Here is a 21767-nt window from a genome sequence, read left to right on the forward strand (position 1 = left end):
GATTTGCTGCTGATTGCCAGGAGGACAGATCCCAGATCTCAGTCTCCCCTCCTGTAAAATGAAGTGGCTGGACTGGATTCTTTCCTCTACTAAGAAGTTTCCATGAGCCTGTGTCTTTTGTTTATATTCAGGAGTATTAGCAATGTCAGATTAAATACTGAATACACCTCCCTTCCCCGAAGCAAAGTGCACTATGTGCTACATAAGATTTAATTATCTGATTCTTCTTTCTGATCCAACAGGCAATTTTTGTGTTGCATCTTTCCCAGCAACCTGGAAGGTGTTTTTAGCCATAGGTGGTGCTGTTGCACCTTCTAACAGTCTTAATATTCCTTTTGCAAAAGAAGGTTTAACAAATGTTATTTTGTTTTGATTCCGTTGCTTAGTGCTTCAGAATAGCACAATGTCCATTATGTCTGTCTACCTGGAAAAATTATTCTGCTTATGTCTTAGACTTATTCTGTCATCTCGCTGTGAACATTTCAGACTTGCTGTGCAAACAATGGCAAAATGGGTCTTTTCTTCCAGTGTTAGCAACCAGTGAGCCGGAATTTTATAAAGCAGCTAAGAGCGGCCTCTGGAGCACCATAAAGCTGAAAAGTGTACTGAGTTCCCTGAGTATTGACCCAGCAGCTGTGTATCATTTGTTGGGAGGTGATTTTGTACATATAAGAAGGGGTGTAGTTTTTTGTCTTGGGTTTGCGTGCACGTGCTGCCACTGAGCCACGTGAGCCTGAGTCAGTTTGCTCTGAGTTATTCCCTCGTCTGTGAGATGGGGACGCTCGTATCTGCTTTGCAGAATTGTGAGAATTAGAAATTATGTAAAGTGTTTAGCACAGTGGGAATGTCAAAGGGCTCATAAAGTTTAGCTCCTGTTTTGTATGAAGCCATCATTTTACAGTCTTTGGCAGTTACTAAGAAACAGGAAAATAAGAAAAGCTGGTTTTATGCTGAAAGATATTTGAGGAGGTTCCATAGTTCCTATACCCATAATTTAGCATCAGCAGGGTCAGGACAGTTACACAGTCGCCTTGAACCAATGTTAAGCCACAGAATTTTTTGTTACTTCATATATATTGGGGCTTAAGGGGAACCAATACCTATACACATGTTTTCTCCAGCAGCCAACTGAGAGATGACACAGAAGAACAGGCAGGCGATAAATGTCTCCTGTATTACTGATGAAGCCACGTTCACCATGAACTTCAGGGCTGTGGGAAAATGCGTGTCATGATACTGTGCCCCAGAACTAGAGACTCATGCAGTCCCAGTTAGCTCTGGGCCACAGTGAGCCTTCCCTTAAGAGGATCTGCCCCATCATGCACAGGGCTGCCCTGCCATGGAGCTGAGCATCCCGGGTGCTTCCCAATGGTGGCCAACACTGGAGGGAAAGGAAAGGTTTCATATGCCCTGCTTGTCGATCCGGACTCACACCTCAATCTGTTAGTGTGAGGAGGGATAGGCGTTGTCCAGGGGTCAGGGGTGTGAAGGGAAAAACACTCTCCATGGACCAGATTGTGGAGGAGGCATCCCTTCCTTCAGTTTAAACAGGTGGTGGGATGCAACAGAAGGGTGCTCCCCAAGATTTTATAAGAGGGGAAATAAGGATTTCCTTTGGGACTCAGACTAGCCATGAAACACAGAAGATGATTAGAAGGGAGATTTGTAAATCACTTTCTTATTAAATTCACATTTGTTGAGCACCAAAAATGTGCTACATTCTTTTCTGAGCGTTTTACAGAAATGAATCCTTCAATCTTCACAACAAGTGAGTAAGGAAAGTTTGATAGTTATCTCAGGTTTACAATGTGGAAATTGAGGCACGGAGAGAGTAAGTAAGTTGGCCAAAGTCACAGAGCTAGTAAGTGACAGAGCTGGTATTTAAACCCTGGCTGTCTGGTTTCCAGGCTCCCAGGGATGGGCTTTGGGTGTTTAGAGGTATCTGCATCCCTGGATCTCTGTACCTCTGTGCATCACTTAGCCCAGAAAGGACAGGGAAAGGAGAGATACACAGGTGCTCACAGTCGGGTCTCAGCCACAGTCCACGGACAGTGCACTGTGATTGGCGTTAAATGTCTTCTGGGCAGCAGATCTTTTCGTATAACAGAAATTTAGTCCATTGAGTTAATCTAGAAACCCTTCCTGCTCTGCTTCTGTCCACTCTTGTCATGTGACTGCCTGCCTGTGATTGGGCTGTTGAGGAGAATCTGTACTCATGGTTGAACTCTGATATTTCAGTCTGGTTTGTAGTTTCACATCTCCTGTTACATTAATAAATTAAATTTCTGGTTTTCTTGCATCAGTCTCTCATGAGTTTGGTTAATTTGAAACCAGTCCATGGGAGCCCAGGGGTGCTGACGGTATATTTTCTGAGCACGTTGTGGCACTTCTACCTGTGCGGACCTGCGTGGAAGATTTCTGCACAGCAATGACCCAGGCACTCAGCTATAAACGCTGGGCGTGCTTGCTGTTAGATAGTACATTATTCCCAAAACAGGGACCTGGCTGATCTGGTGGTCTGCTTTGTAATGAAGATATCTAAAGAATTTATCTTGTTCCCCTCTCCCCATGTCTCCCCTAAAGGTAAAATAAGCCTTTTTACTCATTGCGGATTCTACAATCTCTGCCTCATCCCATCTTTCACGAAGTTCCTCCTTACTATCACACAACTGTTAAAGACTATTTCTTTGATTATACACAATAAATATAGGAGCATTTGAGAGGTTCTTGGAGTTGGCTCCCTAATCCCTCTCGCTTTCTTTCCTTTTTCCACAGTCTTGAGTAATTCATTCCATGTTGGTAAGACTTTTGCCAGCCAGAACCCACAGTTCCAGGTGAGAAGGATGCAGACTTTATCTCTCCTACCCGAGGGAGAGAGAGAAAAGAATTGAGGTCTGCTCCCCCGTGGTCCCTTTCTGCCCCAGGGCCACTCATGTTCACCTGCAGCCTTCTGACCTCTGCTCAGAAGGCCTCTGTCCCAGGACTGACTGCAGCCTTTTCTTCCCTTGTCTATATTTCCTGTGCCTTTCAGAAGTTGGTCTCTTCTCTGCAATTCAACCCTGGCAGATGTGATGTTGGTCAGCGAGCTGGTGGGCAGTCATTTGGTGACTCCCAGGAGCCATGATGATTCCCCTGAGTCTCTCATTCGGGGTTACAAAACTGTCGAGCACCGAAGGAAGCCCATTCACGTGAGGTCAACACAACATCACATCACTTTCATTTTGTTTTTGAATTTTCAGTGGAGAAAGTATTTGTAGGAAACTGTTCCAGATTTTCGGCCGCCTGCTTTCCTCACCATTATTTCCTTGTTGGCTCTGGCACTTGTTTAAAGAACCAGGTTACTTCTCTGGTCATTTGTAGCAGCTGGGCTTGCCGAATCCTTGATCTGCATTTGAAGCAGAATGCTTCTTCGTGATGTCAAACTGATTTTCCTTGTCATGTCTTAATAATTTGTGTACACTCATCAACTGTTTCAAGTGAAATGCTCTTGTCCAATTTCGGTTAACTCACATTTGCTGAACTCCTGCTTTCATGCTGAGGGCAGTTTCTTCTTCCTGTAATAAAATTTAGCAATTTGCATTTACTATGGGAAGGTAACTGGCTGGAGGTGCTTTTGTTCTTACCAGTTTTAATAACAATTCACCCCTTAAAATGTACGGCGGTTTTTACTCTATGCCCAGAATTGTTCATCCCAGTCAATCTTAGAAAATTTTCATACCCCCAACAGGAAGCCCCTTACGCATATGCAGACATTCCCATCTTCCCCATCCTCCCACAGCCCCAGAAAGCCACTTTTCTCTCTCTGTGGATTTGCCTGTGCTGGAAATTTCATGTAAATCTAGTTACTTCATGTAAGTGGAACCATCTATTGTGACTGACTTCTTTCACACTGAGTAACGTTTTCAATATTTGTCCAAGTTGTGGCCTGGGTCAGTACTCTATGCCTTGCTATTGCTGAATAATATTCCACTGTATGGCTGGGCCCCTCTGTTTACCCATTCATCACGTGATAGACATTTGTGTTGTTTCTGCTTTTTGGCTGTGATGAGTAATGGCGCCGTGAATATTCCTGTAGGAGTTTTTATATGAACATTTGTTTTCAGTTCTCTTACGTGTGTGCTCAGGTAGCAAAATTGCCTGGTCATTCAGAAACCAAATGTTCAACTCTCTAAGGACCTGCCAGGCGTTTTTCCAAAGTGGCCAGGCTGTGTTACATCCTCATCAGCAACGGCTGCGACCTCTGCATCTTCTGTGTCCTCATTAGTGCTTGTTACTCTTTTTTTGATTATAACCTATTGTAGTGAGTGTGAAGCGGTTTCTCCTAGTGGTTTTGACTTGATTTCCCTTACAGCTAATGATATTGAACATCGTTTCTTCGTGCTTATTGGCCATTTGTATATTTTCCTTGAAAAATATTTTTCAGATCCTCTATTCATTTTTTAATTGAGTTGCCTTTTTATTGTTGAGTTGTAGGAGGTCCTTTTTTTTTTTTATAGATACAAATTCCTTATCAGATAAATGATTTGAAAAAATTTTCTCCTGTGTGTTGTTTTTTCACTTTCTGTATGGTGTCATTTGAAGCAAAGTTTTTAATTTTGATGAACTCCAATTTATCTCTGTTTTCTTTTTTCCTTGTGCTTTTGTGGTAATATTTAATATCTGAGGTATTTTATTTAACCTTTTATATATAAAATAACTTAATTATTAGGACCGTTCTAGGAGACGGGTGCTGTTGTTGTCCCCAGTCTATGGATAGGAGACTGAGATTCAGAAAATTTCACTGACTTATCACTGTCAAAGCTACACAGTGCTGTTGGAATTCAGACCCTCATGTTTGTCCCAAGTATCTGTGATCCTCACCACCATGCTCCACTCCTTCCTGGAACCGTTAATGAAAAAGCCTTTACTTTTTTGATTTCTTGTTAGTTTTTGTTTTTCTCATTGGGGCCTCATCTCCTCATTTCCTTAAAGAGATCAGTGTAGGTTTATTTTAGGTCTCTTGTAGGCAGAAGCATTGCTATCAGTTAACTTCTATATTACTCACTCCACAGTGATGGCTGTTGCTAGTTGACCTAATGAAGTCTTGCTTTAGTCTTTCCTTCTCATGACACTAACAACAGAGTCATGACTTACAGAATGCTTAAAGAAGAAAGTACTTGATTGATTTTATTTTGCTAACCAATCAAACCAATCAAATAAATACCTGGTGTTGAAACATACGGTAAGCCCTCCAGAATAGGGTCACTGTCTTCCTTGTGTTTCATTTGTTTGGTCACAGTGTCTGGATAGTGCCTTGCTGTCCAGCAGTTTTGTTAGGATACGGTGCTTGTGAATCATTCTAAGGACAGAATTTTGACAACAGACTGTGTTGTTCATTTCACGGGGGAAAAGTTAATATAGAAATACTGCTCAGATCTATTTTAAAATTAAGTTTGGAAATTTGAGAAGAGTTCAAGAAACCATACAAAGATCTTTTTCACTAATTTTAGATCTATCTTAGACAAATTATGGTTACATAGCAGAGTAACTTATCAAGTAGATTTGACAAGAGGAGTGTATTATTGATTATTTGTTTTAGTTGAAATATTCTACCTGGGATAAAATATTCAGTGCCCATAAATGAACAAATATGTTTGTGTTTCTATGCAACATGGGAGTAGACTTCATATGTTTCTATATAATATATATGACTGTGTGTTTTAATCTGTCTGTCAGTGTTTTTATAGTTTTTCAGCAATGTTGTAACTTTGCAATTCTTCTAAGAAAATCACCTCAGATTCTAGTGCAGTTTGTACTGTGTATGCTGTCTTATGCATGGGATTCCACTGTCCCCTTAGTGAGGAATTTCCTCTTCTATTGTGTTAGTATCAGAGTTAAAGGAACTGTGATTTCTAGGCCTTTGCTTTCCATGTGTTTGCACTTGGGTGTCAATCACAATTTTCCCTTTCTTGAGTTTTCATTGTTCAATTAGAATTTTTGAAAATAACTTAATTTGTTGCATCGGTCTCCCTAGAAACTTGATGTGTTTGTGCTTTTCAGTTTTCAATTAATGAAAAATGTAAATACACTCTTGTTTTTAAGTAGTCCTTTTTCACTAGATATTTGTTTACCTCTTTATAGTTAAAATATTTTTTTCCCAATGAGTTAATCGGTGTGTATATTTTAAAAGAAACATTACTTTTTATTATTTTTATTGTAACAGTTATATTCATTGTAGAGAATTTAGAAAATAAGGATAAACACAGTAATAACTTCACAATGGCCTCTAATCTCACCTGGAGATACAGTTGTAAGGATTGAAATTGAGAATTACAAGTCCTCTTAAATTGTTCTTCTTTTTAAAGTACGATTTGGTTACTGAGACCCTTGAATTCCCATATGAATTGTAGCAGCAGCTCGTCAGTTTCTGCAGAGGCGCCCGCTGGGATTGTGATCGAGACCATGTTGAATATACGGATCGCTTTGAGGAGCACTGCCATTCCAAGAGCTCTGACTTCTGATCCAGGAATATGCGTGGTGTGTCTGTCCAGTTATTTAGGTCTTCTTTAATTTTTTTTTCAACAATGCTTTGAGTTTACAGAGTTTTATTTTACTTTTTGTTTTTTGCCTTTATACTGAGGACAAGTGTGCAAGGTACCAGAATCAGAAGTGTATTTGAGCCCCGCCACTTGCTGCCACAATGGTCACTGCGCTCTTGCTTCACCCGCTCTACAATCTTGCACAGAATAGGACCTCAGTAACTCTCTCTCTCTCTTGAATGATTGTATGATTGTTGGATGATGCTTGAGAGTCCTTGTGATGATTTTATTTCCCCAGCCTTTCCCCACTTCTTTACTATGCCCTTTCTCTTCCTTTCCTCCAGCCTGGGTTTCAGTCTACCTGTGGCATTGATTTTTCTTGTCTGTAGACACTACCTTTAACTGGTTCACGATCATTTTACATGTGGGCTGTGGAAAATTGCTAGATGTCAAGAAAGAGCCAATCGATTGCATGCTAGTATTTTTAGAGTGTGTTACTGTTTTATCGATTGAAATTAAATCAGGCTGACCCCCTGAGCCCTCCCGTGAGCTGTTTTCGCCTTCCTACAGGTGATACTGCTCTGGTTGCTGAATGTGCCCTTTCCCCAGACTTGGTTTTGGAGTAAAGTCACCATCAGTGGAGCCCTCTCTTTAAAAGATGAAGAGAACATTTGCTCCTTCTCCCTGGTTGGGGACTTGGATGAGATGAGGTACCAGATAAAGAATGGAGCCCCACCTCATTCTAACACCCGCTCGTTCCATTCCTTTCTCCAGGGAAAAAGAGTACAATTCAACACTATAAACATTGATTGTGAGCTAATGAGATAGACAGGACAACCGATCATTTATTAAATATCCTTTCATGCCAGAAACAAATGTATTATACACACAAAAAGCACGCAAATCACGGTAGTAACGTGATTACACACGTGGGTCCGAGTTCGAGTCCTGCTCTGGAGTGACCAGTCCTGAGAGATGGAGAAATGTTAGGTCAGCTTAGCTTCTCCCGGACTTGTTTGCTGTCCTGCAAAGACGGGCTTGCTAGGCGTCCCTCCCCCTTAGAGGTGCTGTGGGGTGTAAATGGCGCGCGTGGGCAGCCCGAGCACAGCTGCTCATTCCTCGTAAGGGCAGGATAGCATAGCTTTTGCGGTGACAGCTTTATGACCGTCCCGTGTAGACTCTTAGTGCTCCGAAGGGATGCCTTGTGGTTTGGAGATGGGATTCTCACTTCTGTAAATACCCAAGGATTGTGTTATTGGGCCGTGCTGATTTGAATCTATTCTTTAGAAAGTACATATTGTAGATATATTTTTCAAGCATGCATGCTTTTTTCTTTTATTATTTATAGTTCTACCCTCTCATCTCTTGGTGTGACTTTTCATGGAATCCAGGAAACAGTCCTAAGCCACCTGCCTCTTCACACTTCTCCGTGGTGGTTTTCTTCCCTGACTAGAAGAGGGTTCTGCATAGGAAATTTTCTTTGTTCCCCTTTTCTTGGAGTCTCTCTGTCTGTCTGCCCATCTCTCACCTGTCCATCTGTCCATTTATCTACCCACTGAATCTTCTGACATGTTCCAAAAAGCATTTCAGGCAGCTTACAGAAGAACAGATACCAAATAAACAGGTGAGAAAATGGGGCCAAGTTCAGACAGTGAGGCTAGGAGGCAAGCCTGTGTGAGGGTTGCAGGCATGAGAGACACGCGTCTGCCCTGTGACTTATAAGATTGACAGCAACAGTGTGCCTGAGGCTCCCAGCAGACACAGGGAAACAGGGTTTGTGGGAGATGCTCACTGGCTGAGAAATAAATAAGTGGCTTAGGAGATGCCCAGCCTTTCCAGCTACTAAGGCTTAGGAGAATATTTTGAGTTTCTTCCAAAATCAGAATATTGCATCTTTTCTTTTTTCAGAGATCTATGTATAGTTTGTTACATTCTATACCTGGAAATTTCTCCAAAACTGTTTCCCACGTGAGTCCCATGGCTCGGGAATGGGGTGGTTCTGCTCATTGACGGGGGTTGGCCAGAAACAGAAAATGACAGCCTCAAAGGAGCCTGGGATTTGTCAGTTATGTTTTGTCAGTATTGTAGAGTTCAAACTCTTTCACAGTATCTCTCCATCTGAGGCGGCAGCGTGCTCTCTTACCAGCATCAGGAGCTCAGGACCACAGGATGGTGCGGGCTGAATGCACTGCCGTCAAGACAGCTGTGCTAGTCACTGCAGGTGTGGTTCTTTTACATACGGCATTTCATGTTCTTTACTAGAATGTTTCAACAGGGAGTTAATTAACTGAGTCAATTCACATTTAATAAATATGATGCTTTTTTGAAAAGACAGTTATAGGCAGAATATAAGCTGTGAAGACTTTAAAAACGGTTTCATTACTGAAATTTCTGTAGGGAAGATACACAGTTTATCTTATTTATTCCTCTCTTTTAAAGTAACAAAGAAACAAGACAGAAAAGGCAGAGGATGGTTTCTGTTCTTCCTCTCTGCTTGCAGGTGCCCTCACCTCCAGTAGCATCCATCCAGACACCAGCACTGACACTGGCCGTGCTCAGAACTGCCTCAGACCTGAAGACACAACTGACAAATAGAAGGGGGCCACGCCCTGTTACAGCAGGTGCTCTCACTTTGTGGGTCCTTATGTAACTGCACCATGTTAATCAGGATCGCCCGTTCTACATTGTGTAGCGCTGCTGCGGTGTCTCCTAGTTACTTGTTTCTGTAAGTATTCATGTATTATTCCACAATGCGTGGTACTACACGCCTAAAAATGCTTTTTTCAGATGAAAAATAATTTGCATTTAATATAATAAGTCTGAAAAAAGGGGCAAAATATTCTATCCTGGTCCCGCTACTCAGAGATAATAATTAACAATTTAACATTTATTTTCTGTTCTTTTCATCAGTGTGTATCAGCTCTGTCATAAAAACCAGTGAGCACTCTGTCCCTGTTTACTATGCGGAGATCTCCATTTTCCATTCGGCTTATTACATGTTTTTCTACAATATTCTATCTCCCCTGGCATGATTTTTAATGACCAGTGTAGCATTCTGTCTTAAGGAATGCATCGTCCATTTTACTTCGGACTTAAATAAACTTTTAAATTCCAAGTATACTTAACTGAAATACTGAAAAGAGAACTGTGGTGGTACAGGAAGGCCCCTAACTCCCTTCCCATTATTTCCTGAGAGTAAAAGCTGTGGAAAATTTGGTATATATATTTCATGACCTTTATGCATATGAGATACATATATATACACATATGAGAAATCAATGTATAGGTGTGTGTATATATGATTTATTTAAAAATGAGACCATACTATATGTATTTCTGCAGCTCGCTTTATTCACTCAGGGGTATATCATAGACGTCCTCCCACTCCAGACTCACCCGGTCCTTTCAGATAGATTGGAGGGGTCTCCTGATGTGCGGGTGTCGTCTCTTGTCCACGGACACATTTGGTGGGAGAGTGCTGTGGACAAGGCCCTGGACCACGGCGAAACGCCGGCTCCCTCAGCGCCCGCAGCTCGCCTTGATTTACCGTAACATTGTCTTAATGGTGGACAGTTAAGTTTTCTCCACTTTCCACTGTCAGAAAGAATGTTTGACTTGCATCATTCTTGTACAGACATTCCTGTGATCTTGTATGTATATTCCTTTAGTTAAGGCTTCTGGAAATTTAGTCCCTGGATGTGACACTTACATTCATCACAGACTCCTTTCAAGTGACTCTAGAAATTCCTTCTCCATTGGGGAATGAAAAAATGCACAATTACTTATGTAACCAATTCTCTATCGCTGGATATGATTTCACTTCAGTTTTTCTTCCCACCTTTGTAAACAGTGCTGTGTAAATGCCCTGATGGATACATCTGTTTGGACTGATTGTTTTTTTTCTAAAGGAAACGATTCCTGGAAGTGGAGTTGAGTCAGTGTGTATGTACGTTTTTCAGAGTTTACATATCCATTGATATGTCATCCTCTGAAAAAGTCGCTTATGATTTGTTCTCCCACAGATGGACACTAACTAGAATATCTTAAAAATATTCGCCAATATGATAAGCAAAAGTGCTTTTTCATTGTTTTTGTTTGCATTTGATGACCAGTGAAGTTTTGAGCTTTTTCACTCATTAGCCTTTTGAATTTTTTAAAATGAATGATTCATTTTGTCCTTTGCAAACATTTAAGTGAGGGAGCTTCTTGTTGCTTTGTGACAGCTCTTTGTATGTTATGAAAATTTACTTCGTGACTTCATCAACATGTATCACAGAGCTTTTTCTTGTCATTTCTTTCCTTTCATTTTGTTCAGAAAGTTTTTTATTCTTGTTGTGGCTCAAACTACTCTTAAGATAGTAAATGTCTTCCTTATGGGTTTTGTCTTTGACATTCTTAGAAATACTTCCTTATAATGGAATAAATCTCTTCTGTAGGTTTTTTTAATCTCTAAGGTGGTGATTGTAATAGTACTTGTTATAGTGAGGAGAAGTTGAGTTAATAAGAGCAAAGGGTTGTATTTGCTGTTATTAGTACTTTTTAATATTTACATCACTATGTGCAATTTATCTTGTGGTCATTATGACAGGAATAGAATTTATTCTTTCTAGGTGATTCTGATTGTCCCAGGACAATTATTGAATTCATACTTTTCTCTTTGATTTGAAATCCCACCTGTACAAAATAATTACATACACTAGAGTCTCTTTTTGAACTCATGGTTCCTTTCTGTCAATCTCCCTTCCTTACTCCAGCACCATATTTTACATATTGTAAAAATTTATTTAATCACTGGCAGTCTGATTTTTTTTTGATTCTTTTCTTCCATCCCAAATTTTCTTGTCTAGTATTATGACTTTATTATTCCTGAAGAGTTCCAAAATATTTTGTTCAAGTTAAAAAAAATCAGATTGGAATTTTCATGGGAGTTTTTAGTAAGTTTTGAACTATTCTTAGGAGAACTTACATCTTTACAAAACTGCTTTCCTCCATGCAATATGTTTATGTCTCTACATTCATACCTCTTACTTTAACACTCAGTATAGTCCTGAAGTTTCTCCATTTAGAACATGGGCATTATTTTTGAATTTATTCCAGTTTATTGTTTATGTTTTTGTTAATTTTGTGAGAATTTTTTGCTATTATATATTTAAATGCTTAAAACTGACATTTAGAAAGGAAGATTCGGTTTGTCAATACTCAATTTGTAACTTGTCATTTAAAATTGTAAGTATTAAGCACTTGTTCCAGAATCCTTTCTTTTCTGTTTTTAAAAATTTGTTTCCAAGATTCTCAAAATGGTCATAGCTAAGTAGTAGTATAGGTGGGGAGACAGATGGAGAGAGGTAGTGTGGCTCATGTACAGACTGTGAGCAGTTTCATGGCTGCCTTTAGGCTGGAGAAGCCGCAGAAGAGCCCAGGTTAGACCGGGGGTGGCTTTGTATGCACTTGAAAGCCAGCTTTCCTGCCTGTATGGTGAAGCCTGGTGGGCGTGGCAGGTAGATGATCAAGGTCCGATGGAGGTCATTGGCTGCACAGAGCGCTGTGTCTGTGAGAACTGGCTAACATTACCATGGGAAATGCTTGGCGCCAGGAACACTGCAGGGGAGCTGGGGAGCCTGTGTGTTAAGGATTTTCCAGTCCTGGGAGTGGGAAGAGCAGACTCTGCATTCAGATCTGAGTTTGAATTCATCCTCTTTAGTTTACTGGTCCTCTGACTTTTGTCAAGTTATACATCCTCTTTGAACTCCTGTTTTCTTGTCTCTCAAAACAGGAGAATTACGGCCTGCTGCTAGAGTGTTTGATCAGTGTAAATGATTTGTGTCTATAAGATGCCACGTACAGCCACAATCTCAGTGAGAAATGGGTTGTCGCCTCTTCTTCTGCAACTCAGTGCTCGATAAGACATCGGGGGAAAGCCAGTCCCTAATTTGTTGTGATGCAATGAGGAACAAAATTAACGTCTTGCCTTTCCCTAGCAGTATTCTTACTTCTTTGTTTCATTTACCTCTTTCCTCCTTTACTCTCCCCTTTCTCCTCCTCCACCAAAAGAGACTGAGACTGTCTGAGAACACTAGATTCAAATTACTTTAAATGTTGGCTCATCCCCATGAAATTACAGTGACATTAAAAAAAATCTGTACACATCCCAGACGATTATATTTGATTTATACACACACACACACACACACACACACACACACACACACACACAATCAGGATGCCTCCCGTTTGATGAAGGAGAAGGACCACTTTTTCTGAGTTTTCATTCACTGAGCGTGAGAGGAAAGTCTCTTAAGCAGAAATTCACCTGGCTTCGTGCATGGTTTTTTAAATTGGATTTCTGCTTTGTGTCCATAGAAATATTCTCCTATTAGAAGAGGGGAAGTGGAGACATAGATATTCTGCTGAGATATTGGTGTCATCATATTTGAGTTGGAAAGGACTTATGACAGCATAGAGTTGTAACTTTTTATGGGTGAGAATCCATGATAGTGTAACTTGGACAAGAACCCGGGTCTTCTGTCTTCGTGTCCACGTGGATGAAGAGGCAACTGGGTGGGGGATGGCAGGGATCCTTCTTGCTTGAGTTCCAGGGTCTTGCTAGTTTTCATTGTTCAGCTGCCTTTAGTTTATGTCCATGTGGCCTCTCATGGGAAGGTCACTATGTCCTGATAGATTGAGTTTCTAATCAGCAAAAAGGTCTGGACCCACTAATGGTTCCCAGAGATTTTCTGCTGACCTGCTGACACTTTATATACATGAGACCTAAGAAATTGCTGGATATAAAATCCTTAATGTTATCGTTTGCCCTCGAGTTCCATAGGAATGGAGTGCTGTCTCAGGCTGTCTAAGGCTAGATCTGAACAAATATAGGGTGATAGGCTGCGCAGCTGGACCCTCCCCAGTCTAATGGGATTTCCACCTTAGTTTTTAGAATCAGGCAGATTAGTTCAAATCTTGCCTTTAACATTTATTAGCTTTGTGACCTTGAGGAAGTAACTTTACTTTTTGAGGGACCAATTTTCTTTATCTGTAAATAAGTTCAGTATTTATTTTAGGGTTTTTGTTTTAGAATTGAATGAATCAATTCCTTCATTTATTCCTAAAATACAGATCACATGGTTCTATGCTGGTGCCTTATTAGTTCATTACTAAGGGACTCAGCAGTGAGAATGTGGGTGAGGACCCCTGGATAATAGAGCTTATATTCCAGGATATGCTTGTAAAAGACTGGATTGCAGTGGAATTTTAGTAAATGTCCACTCCATTCCTAATCCCCATTGATTGTGTATATATCTTTATACTAATATATGAACAATTTTTTATTGCAATTTAAGTCTCTGTAGTATTTAAAGTATGTAGCTATAACAAAAATACGTGAAATAAAATTATCTGACTTTTATTTTCTTTTCAATAAGCAAAACAAAATAAAATAGAAAAGAAAAGAAAAAGTTTTGAAGGAGTAGAAATAATTTTATTTCCGTGGAATCAACTCCCTATGTTAGGTTTTTCGGTTGTGTTCTTAAACAGCATATAAAATTGACAGGTTTTGTGTTCAGTGTTGATAGCTGGGTGAGTATAGTTTCTTTTTGTGGTTGTCTTTGATGAATTATTTGCACTAGATCATAAGTAATGTGCATGTTACTTATTGGAAACGAGGAAACAATGGAGACATACTACCTCCAATGCAGTCATTTTGTTACCGAGTCCAAACTCTTTCTGCTCACCAAATGACAGGCCAATAAACCGGGAGATGAGGTGTTGGAGCAAGGAATAGTGACTTTATTTGCAAAGCTGGCAGATCCAGAAGATGGCAGACTGATGTCCTGGAGAATCATCTTCCACAAGTCAGAATTGAGTCTTCTTTTATACTAAAAAGGGGCGGGGTTTTGATTGGTTGTTGGAAACTTCTTGCTGTATGAATTGCTTGTCCTTTGAATCCGCTGTTCTTGCAGCTGTCCATGCGGATCAAATCATGTTGCCCCTGTGAAAAATCAAAAAAAAAAAAAAAAACAAAGGTTATTCTCTATTTTGCAACTTGCCATCTCTACATAAGTGCAGATGAATTAGCATCCTTCAAGATCACGGCCAGGAGAAGAGGCTGTCCTGGATATTTCAGTCTAAAGGCAACTTTCTTTTACAAATGGTGCAGAGCTAGGAAGTCTGAGCCTAGAAAACAGGGCACAGGGTTAAAGCCAAAGGAACAGACCTAACATGGGGTCAAAATTGTTCTTTTCTATTACAATTCCCTTTTCTGCTTCATAGATAATTTTAGTAAGAAACATGAGCAATTTTGTATTTTTGCTTCTTAATAACCGATAAGTGGGCCAACTATATTTTTGTGAGCAGAGATGCTGTGCGGGCATAGGGGTCACAGCACACTCTTGTTGGGGGTGGCCGACCCTGAAACATGTCTGATGCCACGTGAGTGTTGGTGAGGGTCCCCCTAGCCAGCGGCACTCTTCAGGAAGTAGCATATGTGCTTTGACTTCTTGAGACCTCATTTTCGGCTGCAGGAAATTTTTTCAGATACTGCGATTGAAAAATCACTCCAGCTGGGGATAATTAGGGAAAAAAGGAAAAGGAAAAGTGTTTGGAGTAGAGTAGAAGAGAAGGACATCAGATCACGGAGCCTGAGTGCTTGGCAGCGGGGCCTCGGGAGAGAGGGGAGCAGAGGTGGGGAGGGGCCTGACCACGGAACCAGCTCCTGCACCTGTCCCCAAGCCACGTAGCTTCCAATGGGCCTGGGACACCTCTCTGGGCTGGATGTCACCCTGTGCAGAACCTTGAAAATCGAATGTAAGGGGTGGGCAGCACTCACCTAGGGGGTCACTGTGGATTTCAGTCAAGTCCACAGTGCCTTTTCTGGTCATGTGCCTTCACTTGTCCTTTATCTCAGGATCTGAGGAGGAGGAGAAAGGAACTCAGGTAGAGATCCAGGAAGATATCCGACTGTGTTAAGAGAGGACAGACACAGTTACAAGGGGACCGAGGACACTTGCAGCAAAGTAAAATGACTTCACAACTATTGCTTCAGAGCTGCAGGTGTGAGAGAGCCTAAGCCTGTTTCAGAGTGCAGGGGACAAGCGGAAAGGAATGGCAAAATTTACACTGAAATTTGAAATTTTGTTAAATAGCCTGCTACTGTTGCTTGTATCACTTGAATGAATGCAGGCATATTTCTGTGGGCATTTTTATGTTCACTCAACCCCACCAGCCACTCTTGCCCCCATCGGGGATGGGCTTTCTCAAGCACAGTTCACCTCCTGCTTCGGTGGGCCACGCTTCGGGTCCTCGCCTGGGGCCGGGCTGCTGCAGGGCACTGAGTCCCTGAGGCACGGCCTGTGATACACGACAGGAACATCTCTGCTATCGACTGAGGGCCTCCTTTTCCCCCTGCAGTGTAAGAATTCCGGTCACTGAGTTAGAAGCATGTTTCCAAGCTGTCCGTGTCCTCGGCATCCAGAAGCGGAGCCTGGAAGCTTCCGAATTTCTCCAGAATGCAGTCTACATTCACCTTCGGCAGGTGAGTGTATGTCCTTACACAAGTGGAGGAATTACTGCAGTTTTCCTGGAACTTACTCACCACTAGTCCATCTGATTTTTCTGTGCTAGGATTCAGTATGGCCTGCTAAAAAATCTGGAGTCAGATCTTGAAACCCTGATGAAGAGGATTATTTATTTTATTTCACTATATGATAATCTTTTACTTTCAAAATTCAGAATTTTTGGTCCTTTCAGGCATTTTTGCGGGGTTGGCAAAACAAATTTGCTCTTACCGTCTTTGCGACCTGTTGCTTTGTGCCTCTCACCTGTCTTCTGTCACTTGTGAGGCAGTTCCATTTGTGACCCTGTCCGGGTTGTTCATGTTATACAACATAAAGTCTGTAAAAGTACAGTCCCTTTTACTCCGAAGACATTCCACAAATAACTCCTTAAATCTGGGTGTGGTTTTAAGAAGACAGAATCATTAGAACATGTAATTGCAGGTTGCTAGTGCAAAATCCCCAAATCAATAGTCTAGCTCAACATCTAAAATCTTTCTAATCTACCTTGGATTTGTATGGATAAGTGAAGCAATTTGCTAAGAATTGAACACCAGGGTTAGAATACAGGCTGGTGTAGCTCAGCAGGTCCTCCTGAGCCAGTGCTGTGCCAGAGGGCGGGGCCGAGGGAGAGGGCGGGGCTTAGGGAAAGAGGAGGGCCAAGGAGGAGGGGGGTCCTGCCCTCCCTGAGCTGACAGTTTCATGGCAAACACCTTCACCATGTGAAGAACTTGGAGTTTCTTCTAAGAACACTAGGTTTGAAAAGAGTCATAAAAGAACGGGAGTGACAAAATCCAATTTGTCTCAAGTAGGGGAGAGCAGCTGGAAGGCCACTTGGGAGACTCGTGAGTCCAGGTGGGCAGTGTTGGTGGCTTCTACCTGAGCGGTGGGACAGTCAGTGGGACAGTCACCGGGAAAAAATGAACAGATTTTAGGCATGTTTAGATGGTAAAAAGGAAAGGATGAATGATGTCTGTGAAGGTAGGATGGAGTAAGGCCCAGGTTTCTGGGTGGATTAATGAGGTAAATGATGGTCCTGCTGTGCTCTGAGGAGGGAAAGCTGCAGAGGGAGCTTTGGGGGAACCCTGATGAGTTCAGCTGTGGATAAAGTGAAAGGCTGATAAATGTGTGGTCTGGGAGCTCAGGTGAGAGCCAGTAGCGAGTAGGGGGAGGGGAGAGAGACGTTCAAGTCATTTTGTCTTGTGAGCATACAAATACTTATGAGTAATGATACACTTACGCCTCTATATTCTGGATTTAACACCCATTAACATTTTGTTATATTGACTGCAGAGGTTCCTAATATTTTTTAATAGAAATAAAATAAATAGAAACAAAATAGTGGAGTTAATAAACATCTTAGAGTTGATGTGTGTCCTTCTATGTATTTTGATACCTCATCTGTTTATAACCATAATCTATAAAAAGTTAACTAGTTTAGCATAAGTGTTAAACAGAGGGACGTGACACACAGTTTTGGGGCTTGAAGCTGATCTTCTCGGGCAAATTATGTAGCCTCTCTGTACCTTTGTTCCATCTTCTGTGACTGACCCCGGGCCCCTCATCACAGATGATTTCCTAGACTAGATGATGGGAGGGAGGCTGCTGAAGGGAGTAAGAAGTGGCAACTGCTAGGGACACAAGAGAGAGACAAAAAGAGATTAAAGTCAATAAACTCAGTACAAACAAATACTCTCAAAAGAGAAAGAATCCTGCAGTGTTTTGAGCCACTTAGCATAAGGGAAACAAAATCACGTGGACCCAAAGCTCTTGAGCATGTGAGTATTGTGGGTGGGAATGTGTCATCAGAAAAGGGTTGAGAAAAGGTCTTTTGGTTTCCCTTGACGTTTCCATTAAGGATGGGGAGCAGAAGTGAAAACCCTCAGCTTCAGTGGAAGCTGCTGTTTTGTGTGAAACTGACCAAACTTTGGAGACCTGTCATCAGCGGTGCTGGCAAATGAAGGGATTTCGGGATTGGGTGGGGCACTTGCTGTGACTTCCAGGTGACCTACTGGCTGGGGGCTGTGAGGCGGGCAGTAGGTTTGCAGGGAGACCCGGGCATAATACCTGGCTCTGAGGCTGCTGGTCTGACTAGCAGACCTGGGCACAGGCAGTCCTAATGGGGCAGCTCAGGATGTGGCCTGGGACACCTGCCGTGCTGAGGGGGAGAAGAGCGCTTCCCTGAGGGGGTGTCCCTGCGGAGAGTGGAAACATCCTCCTGCAGGGGAGAAAGAGCCTCTGAGCAGGGTGCTGGTTGCACAGGCAAGACCACCCTGAGCACTGAGGGTTTGGGGAGCCGGAAGTCACACAGTGGCCCGAGCAGCCTTGTTCCTGAGAAACTAGAGGGAGAAGAGGCTGAAAAGTCAGGCTAGGGTCAGACACTGTGGTGGGTTATGAGTGACAGTAAAGGACTGGTCAGGCAGGCACGAGAGAACCCTGTGGGTGTCCCAGCTGGAGCGTCACGCCAGAGGGTGGAGCTGAGATATAGACTTTGCCACTTATTAGCTGTGTGACTTTGAGCAAGATCACCCCAACTCTTTATATATACCTTCATCTGTAAAATGACACAGTGACAAGCTCGTGTCATCAGAAGGCTTAGTTTAGCTCTGATCCTCTGTGTCCAGTCCTGTCAGTGCTGCCCTGCAAGTTTCTGCAGCGGCTGCTCTTACCCTGAGATGGGAGGGCATAGAGGGACTTTGTAGCGCCCGAGGGCAGGAAGGGGTTGCTTTAAAAACAGACATGTAGCCGCCTGCAGCTGCAGGCCTGCAGGCAGTTTGGTTGATGGTCCTGGAGAGGACTTTGGAGGCCTTAGCATCGTCATAAGACTTGTTTTCCCTTGGGGGCCAGAATTGCCTATGCAGATTAATGTGGAAAATTTGGGCTTCTGGCAAAGCTGTTTTCAGAGATGGTAATATACATAACATATCGTAGAAAATATAATGCTTTTATTTAATCTGTGGGACTTTGCAGCTGTTGGGAACACCTCTGTTGGCCTGGTCTCCACGGAGGACACTAGGGGTCGGCAGAGCGTGCGGGAGGGCAGGAGCCTGCAGTGCTGCTGCGGGGTGTTCTCCCGAGTAGAGCACTCTGCTGAGTTGACTCTTCTCTGAGTTTGGTTGCCAGATGAGCAGACAGCAAATTAATGAGTTCTGGTGGGATTGTATAATGACAGAAAGAAAGAGGGACCCGTAGTTTTTCTGGACTAGAACACGCTTTTGGTTCCTGATCCAGTGTGTTCCATTACAGAATTGATGAGTTGTGTCTATTCTGGGAGTTGTCGACTGAAAGAAATGTGTAGCCTGAAAGTTTAGAGTTACACTTTATTAGGCGGGAGGACTCGAGGCGGGATTACAGCCTTCAAATCTGCCTGAGGGACTGCTCCCAAGAAGTAGGGGAGGATCTAGGATTATATAGGAGCTTTACAACAAAGACCAGGGAGTTGGAACAATAAAAGATTGCTTGTTATCTAAAGAAATCCAGGCATCTCAAGTTAAAGAATTTAGTGCCTTTGTATGTATCATTTGACCTCACTGGATTCATTCTTTAGACAAGCACCTAGCTATCTAGGGCAATTATCCTGTCTTCTTATTCTCAGTCTGTTCAGAGGGCAGCATTGTGAGTGGCTGTAGAGGCTGGGCTTCAGGTCTGTCCGCACTGGGGGGTGGCGGCAGCCTTGATGACTTGGTTTCAGCATTCTTTGTTTACTGACATGGTTGTAGTATTTTAATTCACATTGTAGTATTTTCATTCACAGACTGATTGTGGATAATCTGGAAACTTGCAAAGAAAACGAGATGGAATTACTGCAGGTACTTTCTACTTTAATAAGCCGTGTGCAAACATAAACATAGAGGAAGCATACATTTGAATTTGGTGGTGTAGGGAAGGGTTTCTGCACATTACAGGAGAACGCAAGGCAGAATATCTCTTCTTTGTTGGCAGGGATGTGGGTCAACCTGTCTTTTCTGTAGCGGTTTCTGAGAGCACTTTATGGTAATTAACAAACATTGACAAACGGTGGCACACTTTGCATTTAAGAGCTGACCTGTGCAAACGTGTATTGGACAGGTGGATTTCATAGGCAAGTGGTGAGGTGGATTGGAGAGAGGTGTAGCCCAGGCCTGGGCTCAGATTCAGGTTTAAATCGCCATTTCCTCACCAAAGGACCTTGGACTAGAGTGTAACCTCCATTAAACTGTTGGTGAATCTGTGAAATATGCATTATAATATTCGTTTCTTCCTGGGTTTGTTGTAAGTTTAAACAGTATTATAACACACATGAAACACTTAACAGGCACTTAGCAGTGTTCACTTTGTCCTTCCGCCCCGCTTAGCGTGTGTTACAGCCGTAAAGGTAGCATGTGCCTGTTGAGGACGTACTGGTAGCCCCTTGAATAGGTTGTGAATTTGGTGATTTCCTTTAATCCTTGAAACTCTACGTGCCATGGGCATTTATTTTCATGAACAGATGAAGAATCTTAGGGTAAAGAAGACGGTGTAATTTGCCCAAAGTCAGACCATAATTTTGGGTGCAGGGGCCTCTGTTCAGCATGGGCCCCTGGGCTTTCTGCCCTCTCCGTTCAGCACCAGAGCCAGACGTGGAGTCGCCTGTCTCCCAGCCCAGAATATCCGGCAGGCAGCAACACAAACCTGGACCTGTTCTGCTTAAGCAAAAACTCCGGAGGGGAGGCAGGTACTAAAGGGATAAATGTAAAAACAGACGACTGTAAACTGTTATCAGCTCAGAGAAGGAAAGGAACACGCCTCGCCGTGCAGAGCTGGTAGCTTTCCCTTCGGGGCTGCTCTGGGGGCGTTCATTTCAGCTAAACAAACTCCGCTCCTGCACCAAGGCATGAAGGCAGGGTGCATGTAACCAGGCTGACTGTGCCTCGTTGATCATATTCATTCCTAATCCAGTGTCAGCTGTCACGGGCACTTACCTAGTAAACAGATGTCGGCCATAATCATCACGCACTTTGCTTGGTAGTTTTATTGGCCCCACTTTTGAGATGAGGTAATTGAAGCTGGGGAGTTTGCTGCATGCCCGTGATTACCTTGGAAATACCCCCACTGGTCTTTCAACCTAGACTGGTGTGGCTGTTACATCCCAGCCCTGTGAATGGCATCGTGTAGCTTCTACCAAGTGGCCCAAATGACTGACATTGATTTTCTTAATCCGTAGGAAATGGTATGTAACAATAAGAGAAAAGGTGGTAAGAAATTCTTTGGAAAACTAGAACAAAATCCAATACTTCCCCAGCTGGGGTAGCGTACCCAGTGTCACTCATCCCACTCACCGCCTAGCACCTCCTCCCTCCCGACTCCGTGTTCAGAAGCCACGCTGAGCCTTCGAAGAACATTTTGCCTCTTGACACTGTTGACTAAGACCTATGACCTCTCTGTCCCTGGTTAACTCTCTCTTCAAGGCCATTTAAACTTTATGCAGGCTCCTCCACTCCGATGTAAGAAAAGACTCTTTAAACTTCTTGATGAAGCTCCTAAATGAAGATCTTGTGAAGGAAACCTAGTCAAAACCTGGGAGGTTTGCACACAGTGACTGCATGCAACCTCAGCACTTTGTGAAGTTCAGAATCAGAGGGGTGGGAGACTCAGGAAAGGCTTTTTAAGGTAGAAAGGGGAAAGTGAAAGGATGCAGGCTGTGTGAGACTGAAACATCTCGGTCCCAGCCAGCAAGGCACCT

General features: G+C 42.6%; 1 protein-coding gene across 2 annotated transcripts in view; it reads left to right on the forward strand.

The window, feature by feature from the left end:
• Positions 1–21767, forward strand: part of LOC135322438 (uncharacterized) — a 137025-nt gene that overhangs the window by 42266 nt on the left and 72992 nt on the right. For both annotated transcript variants that reach the window (XM_064491207.1, XM_064491208.1), the window contains exon 15: positions 15924–16047. The gene's annotated coding sequence lies outside the window, so the exon portion shown is untranslated. The remainder of the gene's footprint in view (positions 1–15923; positions 16048–21767) is intronic.

The sequence above is a fragment of the Camelus dromedarius genome, chromosome 11 (genome assembly GCF_036321535.1).
Source record: "Camelus dromedarius isolate mCamDro1 chromosome 11, mCamDro1.pat, whole genome shotgun sequence".
In the NCBI taxonomy this organism is placed as follows: Eukaryota; Metazoa; Chordata; class Mammalia; order Artiodactyla; family Camelidae; genus Camelus; species Camelus dromedarius.